Source organism: Saimiri boliviensis, chromosome 9 (genome assembly GCF_048565385.1).
Source record: "Saimiri boliviensis isolate mSaiBol1 chromosome 9, mSaiBol1.pri, whole genome shotgun sequence".
In the NCBI taxonomy this organism is placed as follows: domain Eukaryota; kingdom Metazoa; phylum Chordata; class Mammalia; order Primates; family Cebidae; genus Saimiri; species Saimiri boliviensis.
This window is the reverse complement of record NC_133457.1, coordinates 15,047,079-15,055,562: the sequence shown is the minus strand read 5'-3', so window position 1 is coordinate 15,055,562 and position 8,484 is coordinate 15,047,079.

The following is an 8,484-nucleotide window of genomic DNA, read 5'->3' as shown; positions in this document are numbered from 1 at the left end:
TGTAGTCCCAGCTACCTGGGAGGCTGAAACACAAGAATCCCTTGAACCTGGGAGGTGGAAGTTGCAGTGAGCTGAGCTCATGCCACTGTACACCAGCCTGGGTGACAGAGTAAGACTCTGTCTCAAAAAAAAAAAAAAAAGATGGTAGAACTAGTTGACAAAAACCTTTAAAATTACTGTCTTAAAGATGCTCAAATAACTAAAGGGAGATAAGGAGAAAGTCAAGAAGACAATGTTTGAACAAAGTGGAAACAGCTGTAAAGAAATAGAAAACCTAAAAAGAAACCACTAAGAAATTCTGGAGCTAAAATGTACAATAAATGAAATAAAAAATTCACTAGAAGGATTCAAAGGTAGATTTGAGCAGGCTGAAGAAAGAGCCTATGAACCTACCTGAACACAGAACAACAGAAATGATCATGTCTGAGAAACAGAAAGAAAAAAGATTAACAAAAAGTGAACAGAGCCTAAGGGACCTGTTGAACACCAATATACTGTGAAAGTCCCAGAAGAAGAAAAGGAGAAAGGGGAAGAGGGAACAGATAAAGAAATAATGGCTGAAAACTTTCCAAATTTCATAAAGATTATAGATACAAATGCCAAAGAGCTCAAATAACTCCAAGTAAAATAAACGGAAAGCGACTTACACAGAGACAGATTATAATCAAACTTTCAAATGGCAAAGAGGGACTCATGAAAACAGAAAGAGAGAAATGATTCATCATATACAAGAAATCTCGAATAAGATTATCAGCAGATTTCTCATCAGAAGCTTCGGAACTAAAAGGCTGATATATCCAAAGCTCTAAAAGAAAAAAAAATAATTGTCAACCAAGACTCCTATATCTGGCAAAACTGTCCTTCAAAGTGAAAGAAACATTAAGATATTCCCAGATAAAACAAAAGCTGGGGGAGTTTGTCACCAATAGCCCTGCCCTGTAAGACATGTTCAGGGAGTCAGGCAGGATGAAATAAAAGGATACTAGATAGTAACTCACAATCTTATAAAGAAATAAGGATCTCAATAAAGGTACACACACGTACAATTATAAAAGTCAAGATTATCATATGAACAATTTGTAACACTATCTTTTGTTTTCTACATGGTTTAAGAGACTAGCACATTGAAAAAAATTTTATTGCTTAAAATGTAGAATTTTGGTAACTGGTTTATAACTCCACATTCTATTTTCTACATAATTTAAGAAATTAATGTATTTTAAATGATTACTAGAATATATTTTGGTACACACAATAGAAAAACATATAATTTTGTGACATCAACAACTAAAAGAGGTAGGGAAGAGGCTGTAAAAAAAAGTAGGTTTTTTCTTTGTTATTCAAGTTAAGCTGGTATAAGTTCAAATTGATGTGTTATAATTTTACTGTGTTAAATAAAATTCCTATAGTAACTATAAAGAAAATAGTTATAGAATACACACAAAAGAAAATGAGAAAATAATTTAAACATTTCACTACAAAAAAAATGAAACATATGGTTTCAATGAAACAATAATGTAAGAAATAAACAAAAACCCTACAAGGCATAATGAAAACAAATAGTCAAATAACAAAACTAAGTTCTTTCTTAGCAGTGATTAATTTAAATGTAAATAGATTAAACTCTCCAATTGAAAGAAAAATTGGCAGAATAGATTTAAAAACACAGAAACTGTATGCTGTTTAAAAGAGGCTCACTTTAGATAAAATAGATTGAAAAAGACACAGATTGAAAGTGAACAGATATAAGAAGATATTTCATGCAAATAGTAACCAAAAGAGAGCAGAAGCAGTGATAGTAACATCAGACAGAATAGGCTTTAAATACAAAAACATTGCTTGGGTCAAAGAAGGATATTACATTTTAATAAAAGGTTCAAATACAGGAAGGAAAGATAACAATTATAAACCTTTATACATACCTAAAAATAGACTGTCAAAAATATGAAGCAAAACCTAACGCAACTGAATGGAGAAACAGACAGTTCTACCATAGTCAGATACTTCAATATCCCACTCTCAATGATGGATAGAACAACCAGGTAGAAAAATAAGGAAGTAGAGGACTTAACGCAATATACCAACTAGATGAAACAGACATATCTAGAACAGTTTACCCCCAAACAGCATATATATTCTTCTCAAGTGCACATGTGACATTTTCCTGGATAGAACATATATTAGGCCACAAGTTAAGTCTCAATAGAATTGAAAAGATAGATGTTGGGCAAAGTATCTTCACTGACCACAACGGATAAAGTTAGAAATAAATAACCAAAAAAAAGGTGAAAATTCAAATATTTGTGGAAATTAAACACAATACTCTTAATCAATATATCAAAGATAAAATCACAAGGGAAATTAGGAAGTACTTAGAGAAAAATAAAAATAAAATACAACATATCAAAACTTACGGGACATATTGAAAAGAGGAAAATTTATAGCTAAACAGTAGTCTCCTCTTATTCATGGAGGGTACGTTCCAAGGTCCCCAGTGAATGCCTGAAACCTCAGCTAATATCCTGTATCTACTATGTGTTTTCCTATACATATATAGCTATGATAGTTTAATTTGTAAATTAGGCATAGTAAACGATAAACAATAAAATATAATAATCAAGCAATATATTGCCATAAAAGTTATACAAATGTGGTTTCTCTCTCAAAATATCTTATTGTACTATACTCACCTATTTTCAGGCCTGTGAGTAACTGAAATTAAGGAAAGTAAAAGCACAGATAAGCGGGCACAACCATAAATGCTTACATTAAAAACAAAGAACAATTTCAAATCAGCAATCTCACTTGACAAGGAACTAGAAAAAGAGGAATGAACTAAACCCAAAGCTAGCAGAAGGATGGTAATAATAAAGATTAAAGCAGAGATAAATGAAAAGGAGAATAGAAAACAATAGAGAAAATGAGCAAAACCTATGTTGGTTCTTTGAAGAGATTAACAAAATTGACAAATCTTTAGTTAGATGAACTAAGGAAAAAATGAGAAGACTTAAATTACTAAAATCAGAAATGAAAGTGGGAACATCACTACTTAACAGAAATAAAAAGGATTATGAATGCAGTATTATAAATTATTGTGTGCCAACAAATTAGGCAACCTAGAAGAAAGAAATAGATAAGTTCCTAGAAACACAAAACCTACTGTATTAGTCAGGGTTCTTTACAGGGACAGGACTAACAGATGTATATATGAACGGGAGTTTATTAAAGAGTACTGACTTACACAATCACAAGGCCAAGTCCCACAGTAGGCCGTCTATAAGCTAAGGAGCAAGGAAGCCAGTCTGAGTCCCAAAACCTCAAAAGCAGGGAAGGTGACCGTGCAGCCTTCAGTTTGTGGCCAAAGGCCTGAGAGCTCCTGGCAAACTACTGGTGTAAGTCCAACAATCTAAAAGCTGAAGAACTTGGAGTCTGATGTTTGAGGGCAGGAAGCATTCAGCATGGGAGAAAGATAAAAGCTGGAAAACTCAGCCAGTCTGGTTCTTCCATGTTCCTCTGTCGGCTTTTATCTCAGTCATGGCGTCAGCTGATTAGACGGTGCCCACCCAGAATGAAGGTGGGTCTGCCCCTCCCAGTCCACTGACTCAGATGTTAATCTCCTTTGGCAACGCCCTCACAGACACACCCAGAAATAGTACTTTGCATCCTTCAGTCCACTCAAGTTGACACTCAATATTAACCATCATGCCTACCAAGACTAAATCATAAAAAACAAACAAACAAAAAAACCAGAAAATTTGACTAGACTTATGACCACTAAGGAGATTAAATCAGGAATCAAAAATCTCCTGACAAAGAAAAGCCCTGGACCTGATGGCTTCACTGATAAATTCTACCAAACATTTAGAGAAGAACTAGTATTAAATCTTCCCAAACTTTTTCCAAAAAATGAAGAGGAAGGAACACATCCTAACTCATTCTATGAAGCCAGCAGTACCTTGTTACAAAAGCCAAGCAAAGACCCTGTAAGAAAATTACAGACCAATATCTCTTATGAACACCAATGCAAAATTTCTTAGCAAACAGTAGAAGACTGAATTCAGCAGCATATTAAAAGGATTATACATCATGATCAAATGAGATTTATTCCTGGAATGCAAGGATGATTCAATGTATAAACATCACCAAATGCAACACACCATATTAGCAGAATGAAAGAAAAACCGACATGATCATCTCAAATGATTCAGAAAAATCATTTGACAAAATTCAACATCCTTTCATTAAAAAAAGAAACACTCAACAAACTAGGAAGAAAAAGCAACCACTTCAACATAATAAAAGCTGTATTTTAAAATCACAGCAAACATCATACTCAACGGTGAAAAATTGAAAGTTTTTCTTTTAATGAAGCAGGATGCCAACTTTCACCACTTAAACACAGTACTGCAAGTTCTAGCAAGAGCAATTAGGCAAGAAAAAAGAAATAAAAGGCATCCAAATTGGGAAGAAAGAAGAAGATAAAGTATATGCAAGGAAGCCCTGTCCAAATCAAGCATTTGGAACTGCTTCCTGGCTGACAGTAAATTGCCTACATTGGTTACCGTATAAAGTCAAACTTTAGCACCTCGTTCCACCCCTGACAAACAGAGAGTCCACACTCAGAAACATTACCCTTGCACATCTTGGACTAGTCGTTGCTAGGACAGGGTGTCCAATGTGGACGCAGACGAGAATTGCTTCCAGATCTCAAATTAAGGAAAGCGTATGTATTAATATTTCCTTGGGAGTTGCAGTCAGTGGCTGTGGATGCGTGTATGAGCCACAGCACATGTATCTTCAGTGAGATCTTACCCAATCATTACTAAAAGTTGAATTCATTGCTGTCAAAACAATTAGACAGACCAACCACCCAAAACCACCATGTATGTATACCCATTGGAATCCTCACAAAGACGTCTTATTAAGTGAAAAATCCTAGATATAGAAGGGTTTGCGTGGCATATTGCCATTGGCTGAGAATGCAAGTGGTGGAAGGAGGACGAATTTACATCTATGCTAAGATGATTAGAGAATATAACAGGAAAGTTTCATAAGAAATTACCTTGGGGGATAGTGCCTGGGAGACTGAAGGTCAGAAATAAGAGAAGACTTGATTTCACTGTTTACTCCTTTACAATTTTTGAATTTCTAAAGCCATGTGTATGTATTAACTATTTCAGATAGATAGATAGGTGACAGATGGATAGATAAATAGCATAGCTAGCAGGATTTCTTATATCTGCTCCCTCCATATCTATTTTGTTAACCTTGCTTATGTCCTGAGAGGCTGACCTTTGGTTTCCTGTTGTGTTTGGTCAATGGGAGCCCCAGCAGCAGATCAGAGGTGAGGAAAGGAGAAGAGTCAGGTCAAGCTGTTTATTCTCTCATCTTCCTCTCTGTGGGGTTATGGTGGGCTCCAGAAGTCAACAAAGGGCATGGTTCTTGGCAGGTGGCCCTCTCCACGCAGCTTCTCTAGCTATAGGTTCTGATAGAATCCCTATCAGAATTCTATGGTGGACTCTAGAAGTCAACAGAAGGGCCCTCCTCAGCCCCCTTCAGCTCTGATAAGGATTCTATCATCCATCATAGTTTTCCTAAACCCCTACCACATCTTTGTAAATTATCTCTTTATTAAACTCTCCTTTTCAGATTATATTTGAGCCAAAGGTTTCTCTTGGGACCCTAAGAGATAAACAAACAGAGAAATGAGACAGATGGGGGGCAGGGAAGTAGGAGAGAGGTAACAAAAAGAAAACAAACTTGAAGGGGGTAATGTGGAAGTGTTGCATCACCAGAGGCACCACATTCCAGAGTTGAACCCTCAGCACTACAAGCTCGTTGACATGTTTTTGCTAGGGCTTGGAGAATGGGTCTCTTCCTACTAAGGTCACAAGAGACTAAAGAATTATGATGAAGATTATTATTATTAATTTAGAGATGGGGTCACACTATGTTGCTCAAACCTCAAATTACCCTCCTGCCTCAGCCTCCTAAATTGCTCGGATTCCAGGCATGAGCCACTGCACCCGACTGAAGAATTAATCAGAATTCCAGTTTACTTATTTAGAGCAAAAACCAGAACTTTCAAAGGGAATACTAGAGTGTCTTCTGAATCATCACAAAAATAAAAACTTATGTGTGGCATGAAGTTAGTGGTAGGTAGACATTGCCTTATAAATATTATGCCCTCGGCAGAATCCCAGAATGCACCAAGTTGACTCATGGAGATTATTTAATGTAATAATTTTTCAGACAAGTAGGGGATAACTCCCCCAAGAATTTCAAACATGTGAAGCCTTTAAAAATATCTCTACATCCCTGAAAGATACATCAAAATAATCCCTTGGGAGTTATTTCCTTCCTTAGCTGCTTTCCTTAACCCACTGGAAATCACCGTCTGTGATGAGAACTGTTCCTGGTGACAGTGTTCCTTATCTGTACCTGTACGGGCAGAGAAGAGGTCCAGAAGCACAAATCATGTCCAACCTATTCGTTTGAAGAAGGAAAAAATGAGAGCCAAGGAGGAAGGTTAACTTGAATGTGGTCATGGTAAGTTAGTGCTAGGAACTACCCAGGTATCTTGATGATGATGTTTCTTCGAAACATATTGAATGTTTATAATAGAACAATTTTTGAGGGAAGCATTTCTTAAATTATAATTCTTTGGCAAGCAATGCTCCCTGTATGTAACAGTATATATAACAGCTATGTTAAATAAAACATTAAATTGACTTGAATATCCTGTTTTCTATTATAAAAAAGAGGTTAATTCATATTTAAAGAGGTTATTCATTTGCATGAGAAAATAGAGAGTTGTATGCTGAGTGGTGACTTTAAAGATAATCTAATTCTTTTATTTAGATATAACTCACATATAGTAAAATTCTCCTTTTTTAGGTATACGGTTCAAGAATTTTTGACAAATGTTTTCAGGTACATAATCCTGCCACAATCATCACTGAACAAAATTCCTTCATGCCCCTCAGTAGTCAATACCCTCCCCCAACTTTCAGCCCTTGACAACCTTTGATCTAATTTTTATTCTTGATCTAAGTTTTGCCTTTTTCAGATGCCATATAAATGAAATCACTTACGGCCCTTTGAGTCTGACTTATTCCACTTGGCAAAAACCATTTAAGATTTATTTATTTTGGTGCATGTGTTAGCAGTTTGTTCCTTTTTTCTCCTGAGTAGCGTGCCATTGTATAGATATATCACCATTTGTTTATCCATTCAGCAGTTGATGAACATTTGGGTTGTTTCCATTTTGGGGTAATTATGAATAAAACCACTATTAACATTTGTGTACAAATATTTATATGGGCATTTGCTTTCATTACTCTTTGGTAAATATCTGGAGTAGGATTACTAGGTCATAGTTAAGTATGTGTTTAACTTTTAAAGACACTGTTAAACTGTATCCCAAAGTAGCTGTGCCACATTGCATTCCCACCAGTAGTCTAAAGGGTTCCAATTCCTCTGCATCCTCACCAGAATTTGGTGTCAATTGTCAATTGTTTGTTTGTTTTCTAAATTTTAGTCATTTTCATAAATAGGTTGTGGTATCTCACTGCAGTTCTAACTAATGATATTGAGCATCCTTTCACGGGCTTCTTTGCTACCCATGTCTCTTCTGAAGAAATACCTTTCAAATATTTTTCCCATTTTAAATTGGGGTATTCATTTTCTTATTGTTATAAATTTAGAGATTTCTTTCTTTTTCTTTATTATACTTTAAGTCCTGGGGCACATGTGCAGATCTTGCAGGACTGTTACATAGGTATATACATGCCATTGTGGTTTGCTGCCTCCATCCCCTTGTCACTTACATTAGGTATTTCTCCTAATGTTATCCCTCGCCAATCTCCCCTAGCCTCCCACCCGCCAACAGACCCCAGTGTGTGATGCTCCCCTATGTCCATGTGTTCTCATTGTTCAACACCCACTTATGAGTGAGAACATGCGGTGTTTGGTTTTCTATTCTTGTGTCAGTTTGCTGAGAATGATGGTTTCCAGATACATCCATGTCCCTGCAAAGGACATGAACTCATCGTTTTTTATGGCTGCATAGTATTCCATGGTGTATATGTGCCACATTTTCTTTAACCAGTCTATTCTTGATGGGTGTTTGGGTTGGTTCCAGGTCTTTGCTATTGTAATGCTATTGTAAACAGTGCTGCAATGAATATATGTGTGTGTGTATCTTTTTAATACAATGATTTATAATCCTTTGGGTATATACCCAGTAATGGGATTGCTGGGTCAAACGGCATTTCTATTTCTAGATCCTTGAGGAATTGCCACACTGTCTTCCACAATGGTTGCACTAATTGACACTCCCACCAACATTGTAAAAGTTGTGGTGGGAGTGTCAATTAGAGCAACTATTTCTCCACGTCCTCGCCAGTATCTGTTGTCTCTACATTTTTTAATGACTGCCATTCTAACTGGCATGAGATAGTATCTCTAAGTGGTTTTGATTTG